The sequence below is a fragment of the Carassius auratus genome, chromosome 25 (genome assembly GCF_003368295.1).
Source record: "Carassius auratus strain Wakin chromosome 25, ASM336829v1, whole genome shotgun sequence".
Lineage (NCBI taxonomy): Eukaryota > Metazoa > Chordata > Actinopteri > Cypriniformes > Cyprinidae > Carassius > Carassius auratus.
In genome coordinates this window covers 17144482-17157936 of record NC_039267.1, presented here as the reverse complement: position 1 = coordinate 17157936, position 13455 = coordinate 17144482, and the positions used below count along the sequence as shown (strand labels likewise).

The window sequence follows — 13455 nt, the reverse complement described above, 5'->3', positions numbered from 1 at the left end:
AATTATAACTGATTAATGATATTTAAAAATATCATTATGCTTCTTGTTTTCTTTTCTTTTTCTAAATTTTCATATTTATTAATTTAAAAAATAGTTTATTTAAAAAGTTAATACAATTATTTTAAATGTTTTATTTTATTTTACTTCATTTTATTTTATTTTGCAGTTTCACTCCTTTTTTTTTGACAGTTTATCACTTTGACATTTTTTTATTTATGTACTTAGATAATTCCATGACAACCACGTACACTACCGCAAAAAGTTTGGAGTCTACATTTTTTTATGTTTTTGAAATAAGTTTCTTATGCTCACAAAGGTTGAATTTATTTGATTTAAAAAATATATAGTAAAAACAGTAGTGTTGTGAAATATTATTATGATATAAGATATAATATATAATATATAATATAATACTCTTTTCTAAGTGAATATATAATAAAATGTAATTTATTATTCCTTGGATGCAAAGCTCCAGTCTCCAGTATCACACGATCCTTTAGAAATCAATCTAATTATGCTGATTTGCAGCTCAGGAAACATTATTATTATCAATGGTGAAAACGGTTGTGCTGATTATATTTTTGGAAACCGTGATACATTTACACTTTTTTTCGCACAGATTATAAATAAAAAGTTAAGCATTTATGTGAAAGAAATAATATGTTACATCAGAATTCTTGCTTTTGATGAATACAAAAAAATAATACAAATCATACGGAAGGCATTGTCTCTTGTCTGTTATTCCTTATGAATAAGACCTCCATAGAAGCCCATTATTGTGCTCATCTTTCATCAGTCGGTGTAACTGTATGATCATTGCTCAACACACCTCACATCTTCAGATTTATTACATTTCAATGGAGATAAATATGTTTTCTTAATTCAGCTGATCTGTACAGTTTCTACCCAAACAATTTAGTTAATGAGTGGAGTGAGTCACAACACATCACACATGCTTTTGGTTAGGATTCAAGTGTTAACTACGGGACATGCTGAGACTTCTGAGGTTCAGGGCCCGTCTGGGAGTATCTCGAGAGCAGCTGCTTTAAAGCTAATTACAAAAAAGGTCTGAGAAAAGCTTTTTTGCAGATGCATCTTGATCTGATATATCTCAAATCTTGCGTACGGAGATGTGGTCTGGTAAACGTGGGTTACTACAGGACATTGTGTTTGGTGCAGGTTTGGGAAAGTCCCAGTTGCTCGCCGTTTATTTAGGTCTGGTTTCTCAGCATCCCGTGGCTCTCCATCACTCCAGCTTTCATCCACCCCTGCATCCAGACCTGATGGTTTGGCTGCACTTTTAAAACATTAAATGATGCTTATTAAGGGATGTTAATTAACTGTTGGTTCTGTGTACTTTGTTGGGGGAAACTATTTCCCGCAGGCCGCATGTGTACAACACACTTGACAGTTTGTTCCATGGAGAAATAGCAATAAAACACTTTCAAAATTAATAAATACCAGCCACTTCCCACAGGGCCAATAGAGGACAACAAGAACTGGAAGTAAAAAATCCCATTCATTTCTTTATAGAGGGATTGTTTGTAATGTCTTATAAAGCTTTAAAGACAAATCTGCCATAAGCTCAGAGGATATCAGCTTATGATGTAAGCTTATGTTGAAGCCATCAGCATTAGTTCAACTTCATTTCTAAAAACAGTGACGTTTCGGCTGGAGAACTAGCAACAGCAATAGTTCGATTGTTGCACCACATGGTGGTCGATAGGGACTGTCATTCAACTACATGTTCAAAAACGCTGATTCATTCATTCAAAGAGAGACGTAATAAGCGCCACTTTAATAGAAGGTCAGCTGACCAGCAATGTGTCGATAATAAGACAGAGATTTTGCTTTCGTTGGACATGACGACCTATAATATAACAAATATATGACTTCGTGCGGAGGACAGACGCAAGAAATTGCACGCGCTCAGTCGATCTCTCTCTCATTCACTGTCTGTTTAGGCTTGTTAAGTAAATCTACGACGCCTTTGTACAAATCAGTATTGTACACATAATGTTATCATTACTAACTTGTTTAAAGGGGGGGTGAAATGCTCGTTTTCACTCAATATCCTGTTAATCTTGAGTACCTATAGAGTAGTACTGCATCCTTCATAACTCCAAAAAGTCTTTATTTTTATTATATTTATAAGAGAAAGATAGTCTGTACCGATTTTTCCCGGAAAAACACGAGCGCCTAGAGGCGTGACGTGTGGGCGGAGCTAAAGAATCACGAGCGCCAGTAGGCTTTTGTGTTGAGAGCATGTGGAAGCTGTGACCATAGTGCGAACTACGGGGGAGCTAGGGGGAGCTCGGCTCCCTTTAATAAGACATGGGCTCCCCTGAAAACGAGAAATGTGAAATTTTGGGGGGTCTCAAAAAATATTGACAATATGAATATTTTGAAGTACAATTTCAGTTGTGCAATGTGATTATGATGGATTATTAAGTGTAAAATAGCAAAAATATTATTCATTCATGCATGACGGCGATTAAAACCTAATTTACGTAAATAAAGATTACTATACATGCTATTCTTGTAATGAGCATCAATGTGTGGGGGCGCTGCGCTGCAAATTCCCCGTTAGTATGTCATATATTCGTAGACAAAAATAAACGTTGGAGGCCATTTATCACGCGCAAAGTCCTTAATTCATTCTGCAATTATAGCAATGATAGCAATTGTAAAAAGAAAACAAGGCAGTTTAATTAATTTTGGTTTTATTAAGAAATTGTGTAGTGATGACATTTATAGCACGACTGATTCATTTGCTGCAAACACTTATTAGACCTCCCGCCGCGCGCCCACTGTGACAACCAAGAAGCTGAAGAAAAGTTATCTCTGGCTGTAGTCGTAATAGCTCGTCAGAGGCCGGTGTAGCAGTCGATTCTGTTCCCCTCTAAATGTCTGTTTCCCCTCGGGTTGCCAGGTCCGTGTAATAAACCCAACCATATAGTTAATCAAACATTTTCCCAAAGTAGCCTAAATTCCGCGGATTTCGCAACACTCCCGCATGCAAACACACCGAACACACCTGGCAAAGAGGAATTATTCTGAAAAAATAAGGACTCAGTTCACTTCCAACGACTCCGCATCAGTGTGGAAAAGTCTAAAGAAGATCACCAATTACAAGACACCACCCCCCAGCACTGTAGAGAATCAACGACTGGCAGACGATCTGAACGAGTTTTACTGCAGGTTTGAAAGAACACCCATCACCTGCCCTGAACGCCTCCCCACACAACCATTCACACCCTTCACAACTCCTGCAACCAGCCCAGAATGCCTCTCCAAACTACCGTTCACACCATTAACAGCTCCTGCAACCCATCCTGAACACCTCTCCAATCAAGCACTCTCACCATTCTCACCTCCTGCATCCCCCCTCTCCCCCACACCTGCAATTCAGATCAGCGAGGATGCGGTGCGCCAGGTCTTCCGGAAGCAGAAAAGGAAAAAAGCACCAGGCCCAGATTGTGTAACACCATCCTGTCTGAAATCCTGTGCTGACCAGCTGGCCCCCATCTTCACACAGATCTTCAACAGATCGCTGGAGCTGTGCGAAGTCCCTTCATGCCTCAAACGTTCCACCATCATCCCCATCCCTAAGAAACCCAAAATTACAGGACTAAATGACTACAGGCCTGTGGCTCTAACGTCTGTAGTCATGAAGTCATTTGAAAAACTGGTGCTGGGCCACCTGAAGGACATCACTGGACTCTTGCTGGATCCTCTTCAGTTTGCCTACAGAGCAAACAGGTCTGTGGACGATGCAGTAAACATTGGACTGCATTATGTTCTGCAACACCTAGACAGACCGGGGACTTATGTGAGGATCCTGTTTGTGGACTTCAGCTCGGCCTTCAACACGATCATCCCAAACCTCCTCCTGCCCAAACTAAATCAGCTCTCCGTGCCCACCTCAGTCTGTCAGTGGATCAACAGCTTCCTGACAGACAGGCAGCAGCTAGTGAGGTTGGGAAAATACACATCCAGCACCCGTACAATCAGCACCGGAGCTCCCCAGGGCTGCGTTCTCTCCCCACTGCTCTTCTCCCTGTACACCAACGATTGCACGTCTAAGGACCCCTCTGTCAAGCTCCTGAAGTTTGCAGATGACACCACACTCATCGGCCTCATTCAGGACGGTGACGAGTCTGCTTACAGACAGGAGGTAAAAGAGCTGGCTGTCTGGTGCACTCTCAACAACCTGGAGCTTAACACCCTCAAAACAGTGGAGATGATCGTGGACTTCAGGAGAAACCCCCCTGCACTCCCCCCACTCACCATCATGAACAGCACTGTGACTGCAGTGGAGTCATTCAGGTTCCTGGGAACCACCATCTCTCAGGACCTGAAGTGGGACATTCACATTGACTCCATCGTGAAAAAGGCCCAGCAGAGGTTGTACTTTCTCCGCCAGCTGAGGAAGTTTAACCTGCCACAGGAGCTGCTGAAACAGTTCTACTCCACCATCATTGAATCCATCCTCTGCACTTCAGTAACTGTCTGGTTCAGCTCAGCTTCTAAATCTGACCTCAGAAGACTACAGAGGGTAGTTCGGACTGCTGAGCGAATCATCGGTTCAACCCTCCCATCTATTCAAGAACTGTACTTATCCAGAGTGAGAAAAAGAGCTGTCAAAATCACTCTGGACCCCTCACATCCAGCACACTCCCTCTTTGAACTGTTGCCATCTGGTCGACGCTACAGAGCACTGAGCACTAGAACGACCAGACACAGGACCAGTTTCTTCCCCCAGGCAATCCATCTTATGAACAGCTGATAATAACGGCAAACACACTACACTTTATATTTATATACACACACACTTTATTTATCTAACACACATACTTAGTATACACTTAAATTTTGCACACAATATATATGTACATACATAACTTCATTTTGTAATATACTTGCCTACAATTGTCATTTGTATATTGTTATTCACTATCTTCTTATTTGTATTTTTTATTCTTTTATTATGTGTTTTATGTTCTGTCGCTGTCATTCTGTTGTACTGCGGAGCTTCTGTCACGAAAAAAAAATATCCTCGTATGTGTACATACCTGGCAATAAAGCTCATTCTGATTCTGATTCTGATTCTGATCAGGAAAGCAAACAGCGACACATTTCTTGCTACACTGCAACATAGTAAAATGATTCTCACACTCTATTTTCTTATTCATCTTGCAGTTGTTCCGTTATTTTTGTCTTATGTTTTTACATTTCAAGTTGAAAAACCTCTCGTCTTAAATGTATTTTCAAGTTTAGGATTTAGGACAGTATTTTTAACTATTTGACTTGCCGTACATCCAGTCATGCTTCTTGTGCACGATAGTTCTGATCGTACGTATAGTAACTCGGCAACTACGCAAGAATTGTATTATGTTTGCGTAAAGGGGAACAGAATCGACTTATACACCGGTCACTATCCTAACCCCTCTTGCTCCGAGTCCTCATTCCCGTTAAACTGGAACAGCCAGCAGTGGAGAGACTGTAAGAACCGATATACATGGCTGTTTTTTAAGGATGGAAGCTTGAGGAGCATCTCTTGTAGGGATGCAAAAAACCTTCTTCTGTCTGAAAAGTTACCTGGCACGCACTTGTTTGAGGAGTGGATTAATGGGGAAATAAGCAGCGCTGCTCAGAACAAGTTGCGAAAAAATGTATATAAACACAGGTTTTTTGTGGGTGGCTGTTTGTTTGCTGTTTGACCTATCAACTTGTGTTGATAAAGTATATATATATATAAAGTAATGCATATACAGTTGTAGCTGTTATGTATCTTTGTAAGTCATTGTAAGTTTTTTTGAGGCACTAGTGTCGATAAAATCTAATAATAGTGCATTCACTTGTAGCTGACCTTATTTGAGGCACACGCAAGTGCATACACCCCCCCCCCCCCCCCAAAAAAAAAAAAAGAAAAAAAAGTGGGCTCCCCCAGAAGACACGGTATAGTTCGAACACTGGCTGTGACACAGATCCAGAGGCTGAAATTTAACAAGAGCAGCATCAGCAAAGGCGGTGTGCTATGTGGTATGTACTGAAACTGTATATATTTGCTTAGCGGTTTTGGAAAATGAGTAAGTTCCACTTTGTCGTCTTTTTTTTTTTTTTTTTTTTTTTTTAAGCTGTACATGTGGAAAGTGCAGTTTGATGACAACATCCCATGTTGTTTACTTGATGTGCTTACGCGCCGATAGCTAAGTTAACAACACAGAGATATTTGAAGCAGTTTTACTCACCGCATGTGGTTCCAACACACGATCGTGACCCTTTTCCGTTGGGACTGCATTATCCTTAAGAAATAAACGATGTGCAATCCAAAATGCAGGGAACAAACAAAAACACTTGCACAACTACGTTGATGCTCTGTAAAAATAAACTCCATCCACTGGTCCCTTAATGCTGTTTCTCTTTTGGTAATCTGTGCAGGGTTGTCTTGCCCTGGCAACCAAAAACACACTTCTTTTGTGACTTTTCGCGACGCTCTCGCTCTGATCAGGCTGTGCTCAGCCTCTCTCTCCTCTGCTATACGGGAGCGCGCGCTCTTCTGCGCGCTCTTCTGCCGCACTTAGGACCCATATAAGGAAATTCCGCTCCATCTAACGTCACACAGAGCCATACTCGAAAAAAACTTTCCGAAACTTGTGACAAACCGGAAGAGGTTTTTTTGGAACAAAAATACTCCTTCAAACGTACCACTTAATTTTTGAAACTTTGTCCATGTTTAGCATGGGAATCCAACTCTTTAACAGTGTAAAAAACTCAGTATGCATGAAATAGCATTTCACCCCCCCTTTAATATTCAGTCCACATGCATGAAGTGTAAAACGAGAAGGGCATAATCTTACGGAAAAAAAACGCGCAAATATTGCTGTTGCTGTGGTTCTTGAATTCCTCTAAAATTTGCTCGTCAATGGCGCGGCAGTCAAAAGCCCTACCATAGGTTTAGAGTATGCTTGTTGTTTGTCATTTCTCCGAACACAAATGCAGACATGGTCTTGTTTACGCAGCGCAATGCAACACAATGCATAAAAAGACAGTTAAGTCATTATAATCCGTATTTGCTTCCCTACTGGATTCAACAAATGGGTTGTTTGTAATGGGTTTTATTGTTTTTGTCCTGTCTATGGAAGTCAGCGTTGCGCATGCGCCGGTGAGTCCCGAGAAAACCACCGTTTGTTTACAGGAGCAAAGGAAGAAAAGTTACCTTACTTAAGTAAAGAAAACCAAAGTGGGAGACACTTTTTATGGAAGGGCAACACCCGCTGACTGCAATGATAGAGCTTGAAAGATCAAAGACAATTTGATCCCGACAGTATTCGTCTGAAAGATGAAAGTCATATACACCTAGGATGCCTCAGGGGTTAGTAAAACACAGCCTAATTTTCATATTTGGGTGAACGAACCCTTTAATATTATAATAATAATAATATTAATAATACATGAATAATTACATGATTAATAATTATGTATTATATTATTAACAATAACAACAACAATTTTATAAATATATAGTTTAACGCGTTAATTAGTTATGAAAAATGACACAATTAAAATATTTAAATGCATTTAACGCACTGGCCCCGCCCCCAGACCTGTATGTCATCTCTCTTTACATACAGTTCACTGTTAACAAATATAATGCAAGGCCATAGATATGTATAGAAGCCTTTTTTATTTAGTTTCTCAATTAATCAGCCGTTTTAACTAATTGAACGAATGAACAACTCTTAAAAGACAGCTACAGGCAGTTTTAGTAAAGTCTCAAGTCAAGTCATGTCACTCGGCGGCCATCTTTGAAATGCCTCTTGGGCATCGAAGTGCAGCTCCTATCTGTTTGAATGGGGAAACATCAAATTCTCCAAAACTGTTCACTACGCTTACGATTACATTTCTGATCTGACATCACCAAAGAAATCGGACAACAACTGTGTCTTAAATGTTGTTACTTTTGCTCAAACAGCGTTATAAAAAGCTTATTTCTCAGGCTAGCCAGTGTGCATGCGCATCCTAAGAGCACGTCTCAGAGCGCCGACTGTCTCTATAAGCAACAGGGACATTTAATGGCAGATGCTGTGACACGCTGACTTTACCGATTAGCGATTGGCTCTTCATTCAGAAGGCGGGGCTTCCTGTGATTGAGCGGCCATATTAAGCGTTGCATTTTTCCCCATTCAAAACTATACTAGTGACATGTCTTGGGTATTCTATAGTCTTTGGTTTTAGTTGCTTATTTAAAGTACTATTACATTTGGTGGGGGGTTAAAGGGATAATTTACCCCAAAATTATGTCATCATTTACTCAAGCCTGAATGACTAACTTTCTTTTGTAGAACATAAAAGAAGGTATTTTGAAGACTGTTGTTAATTTGGTTAAAATTTAAAAAATAAAAAAAAAATAAAACCTGTTTTGGTTACCCATGACTTTCATTGCTGGAAAAATAAAAAAACCTGAGATGTTTCTAAAATTATCTTCTTTTATGTTCCATAGTTTATGTTAGGCCATGGTATCCTAAAGGTTTATGTGTAATACATTTTATGAAGAAATTTCTAAAGCTACTAAGTACTTTCTCATTTAACACAAAATAGCTTTAAATAATCTTTTGGTGGTATTTTCCCAGCCAAATGTAATTTGCGATTAATTAGATATATTAATCGACACATTAAATAATTAATTAGCTCTTATATATTTATATAATGCCTCATAATTGTTATTATGAATATTGTATATATAATAATAATATAATATTATGTAATAATTAATTATTAATAATAATAATAGCAACACTAATTATTATTGTTGTTGTATAATCTATATAACATGCTCTCGTCGTTATGAATTATATTTATTATGTCTATATAATAATAATAATAATAATATAACAATGATATCTTTATTGTTATTTACAATAATAACAAAAATAATAATTATTTTGTTTTTATATAATCAATATAATAATAATAATAATAATAATAATAATAAAATATTGTCATTATTTGTTATTATTGTCTAAAACAACAACAATAATAATTGTTATTATTATTTATAGGCCTATTATTACTAAATGTCCTCATTAATTATTTGTTATTAACAATTATACAAACAAATAGTATTATTATTGATATCATTGTTCTTATAATATAGATTGTTTACTATTGTTTCATATTATAATTTGTATTAATTATTATAAGGTAATAAAGTAATTATTATGTCTATATAGCATCATTCATTGCATGGAAAATGGGGGTTTAAAATGTGGGTGTGCACTGTTGCACTCTGTTTGTCGATATGAACGGAAATGAAGTGATTTCAAATCGATTTCATGGAGTCTTTAGTCTGCTGACAAACTGATATCAAACAAGCTGGACTTTCTTTTGCCTCCACCGTAACCGTCCAAAAACAGTTATCAGGTACTGTTACAACTGTAAATGAATATGGGATAAAGCTTTCAGTATACTTATGCCTATTTAAATTAATTATTAAATGACAACTGATGGCTAAAACCAAGTGATATGAAAAAACAACAGCAGTAAATGACGGTTTACCATGTTCGTTTTGTAAAAGTTCCTCTTCATATGCAGCAAAATCATTATGTTGACAAGCTAATCAATCACTGAGTGTTTAAAAGAAGTTTAACTTACTCAACTCCACTCTTGCATAACTTATTTAACTCCTAGAGGACTATTAATCAAACTGTCAGGAGCTGGATGCTGTTCAATGAACCTGTCAGATGATCGTATAGACTACGCGTGACGTTCGCACGCGCTTTACGTTTGAGTGACGTCTCACCGGAGCCGTCATGCGCGCGGAGTATGTCTGAAGAAGCGGCGAACTCACCCGTGATTTGAAGCTTCGGCGCAGAAGAGCGGAGAAAGCAGCGGGCCGCGGGATCCTGTCGGAGCAGCAGCGCATCTCTGAGCTCTCCATCCCCGCCTCAGAGCGCCTGCCCAGCCGCCGGAGCGCAGAACCATTAACCTCTACCTGACCACAGCTGCACGCGTCACGACTAAATCAAGACTCAGTCCAAACCACTGCTATAAACAAATAATCTATATGAAACACTGGCCTCAAAAAACTATTAAAATCGTATATGAATATCACTTTCTAATAGAAAACCATAAAAGCTGCATTCTTTTTTTTACAATTTTATTTTTTTAGAGAAATAACAGAAATACACACATTTGTTAGTTTTAATCTGTAGATGATATGTAAAAAAAAAAAAAAAAAAAAAATGAGGAAAAAAAGCAAATTATATGGCAGTGCAAACTAATAAACTCGGTAATCCAAACTAAGACGCAAAATATTTAAGCAAAATATACAGTATAGCTACCTGAATGCCTAAAGGGGTCATATGATGCGATTTCAGGTTTCCGTTCTCTTTGGAGTGTTACAAGCTCTTGATGCATAAAGAAGATCTGTAAAGTTGCAAAGACTAAAGTTCCAAACCGAAGTCAAGATTTGGGAAGATTTGCATAATGCCACCCAAATGTCCACGCAAAGAAATTCCAAAACAGTACAACCGAAATATATAATGTGCAGCACATTTTATGCAGGACTGTTTCCTGAACTTGGGAGAGAAGTTTACAATGCCGGTTGTTCTGATTCACAGTCTGTAAGTACGTTTACATATTTAAAGGATTTCCCACTGATGGTTCAAACGTGAGTTTTGAGCAGCGTAGAGCAGAGGTTTTCTCAATTCCAGTCCTCACGAACCCCCTGCTCTGCACATTTTGTATGTTTCTCTATCGCTTCAGACGTTTGTTGTATTCGTACGGAAGTGCCCGGCTAAAAGGACATCGCAGGATATTCCGCCATGATTCCAGTTTGAAGCGAACGTGTATGTTCCATTCAAAGTGCATTGAAGAGTGTGAGACGTGAATTTAAATTGTACTGATTTACAGAGGTATATGATGTCACACTTGTCCGTGTGTAAAGGAAATCTGTGAATGAATGTTCTGAAGTGAAGTAAACTTCAGCCGATTTCCGCTGCTCAGGGAGTAGGGAGCAATGAACACTGTGTAGGGACCATATCAATGGGAACACAGTTCATGCACTGAGCTCACTTCTAACAAGCTGATTATCTGAGGAGAGTTATGCAAAATATGCAGAGCTGGGGTGCGAGGACTGGAACTTAGAACCACTGGTGTAGAGTAGCGCTTGCTGTCTGTCATTTCTCCGGACACTAATCCACACGTGGTTTTGTTTACGCAGCACAACACAACGCGTAAAAACACAGATGTCATTATAACTTCATTATACCCAGTGTGATGCAACAAATGGCTCATATGTAATGGGTTTTATTGTTTTTGTCTTGTGGCGCTGGTGTTCTCACTGGGACACGCATCACAGTATGGCAAGGGGCATAACATTTCCGTCACACGCTTGAGGTATTCGGCCAATCACAGCGCACTGGATAGCTGGCCAATCAGAGCACACCTCACTTTTTTGACTGATGAGCTTTGTAAAAAATGATGCGTTTCAGAAAGGCAGGGCATAGAGTAGAAATAAAAATGTACAGTATGTGGAAAATAATGTTTTTTGAACCTTAAAACACAAACATATTTCATTACACCAAATACACAAAATAAATTGATAGCTTATTTTATTTAGATACGATAAATTATAATTACACTAAGGCCAGCAGTAGCCATGGTTTAACAGTGAATTAATATCCGATTATGAACCTTTTGGCTTGAAAAGTGAAATCAGGTAGTTTAAAATATGTCTCTCATACACAGAGAGAAAGAGAGAATTACCACTAAATAAAAACACAACCGTTTCAAGTTTTGAAAAAATGAAGAAAAAAATAAAAATAAAAATATTTTTACTTAACTCGCTCAAACCCCAAGGAAGCTGATCTATAATTAATTAACTTTGTGCCACTATAAAAGACACATACACAGCAAACTGTACCTATTATACTATTATATTATTATAAGTCACTTTAGATAGTGTGTCATTATTTAAAATTGAAAATTAGTGATAAAATTACTAATAGTTTGTAGTTTGTCATAGTAGGTAAGATTTTTACACGTTGGAAAGGTTTTTCCATGAAATGTATCCATAGTACACTTTAAATTTTTTAGTACTTGCATTTTATGCCATTTAGTAAAAAAAAAAAAAGAAAAAAAAAAGGAATTTGATAAAAATCAACGGCATCTTTTGGGACATTTGGGAGTGTTGCCCAGTGTCCTAAATTATGTAATGGGCCAACATAATCATTTTGACCATTAATCAGTTTTTAACATAAGCTCTAATCCTATTAAAAGATAATGTGATAAATGGGTTGAGAAATCGCTCATGTAGGTCATGGTTGCAACCATGTAAATCTGCGTTCCACTCAGAAGGTCCTGCAAATAAAAGAAACCTATAAAATTCACATTAGGCATGAGTCCACTTATAAAAGCATGACCTCACTCAAATGATCATACACAGAACTTGAGCCCGTGGAGTCAAAAACATAAAATACACCACTGGTCACATTAGGGTCATAAAATTGGACCTTGTCTCCTGTTTGCTGTATGTGGGCCAGGCTGCTTGGTCATCTTGCACTTAGTTTTCAGGTCAACAAGTGTTGATTTAATATCTTGGAGACAGACCACTTTTATGTTTTGGCTTAGGAAACATAGTTTCTCTGCATTAGATAAAACCTCAAAAGAAAATTTCAGAGAGGACATGTAGGTCAAACCAACAAAGATAATGCTGCAGTACGTCTTCTATTCATGGTTCACCGCTGTAACGTGTAAAAAAAAAAGTGTTAATTTATAATCATGTAAATGTTTTACAATGCAATTACAATGGGATAGTGTAGAGCAGACAGGAAGTAAAGTGGGGGGGAGAGAGGGGCCTGAAATTGATCAAGAAAGGTCCTTAAGCCGGGGGTTCGAACTCAGGACACCTAAAACGCAAGATGCTATATGTTGCCACTAAGCTATTGGCACAGTGTACAAACTCTAACAGGATTCATAACAGAATGGAAAGAATGAAATTATTAACTGAAATTACCAATCATTAACATGATAAGAAATAAAATAAATAACAGAATTCTTGAAAAAAAGAACAGCATGAAAAAAAAAATCAACAGGATTCCTAACAGGATGTAATGTAACAGGGTGAAAAAAACAGCATGAAAAAAACAACCGTGGTCAACCAGACGATTATTAACAGCAATTATTATATGATGCAATCACACAGCAATATTTGTTAGTTCTGTTTGTCGATTCAGGGTTAGCATCATCTAGGGTCCTCTGAGGGCTTGGCATCATCTCTTCTCAGGTGTTCTGGATCCACACTGGAGCTTTTGTATATCCTAGTTACCACGGGATGTCCACAGAGTCCATATACCACAGAGAGACAATTAGAGACATAATTAGCATAGCTGCTGTTCCAACAAAGTAAAATTAATTAGTTGAACCCAAGCTAAAGAATAAGAATGCACA

General features: G+C 38.0%; 1 protein-coding gene across 1 annotated transcript in view; it reads right to left on the bottom strand.

Annotated features, from left to right (window-relative positions):
• Nucleotides 1-10010, bottom strand: part of LOC113043559 (uncharacterized) — a 265905-nt gene extending 255895 nt beyond the window's left edge. The window contains exon 1 of the mRNA XM_026203012.1: nucleotides 9854-10010. The gene's annotated coding sequence lies outside the window, so the exon portion shown is untranslated. The remainder of the gene's footprint in view (nucleotides 1-9853) is intronic.
• Nucleotides 10011-13455: the final 3445 nt, after the last annotated feature.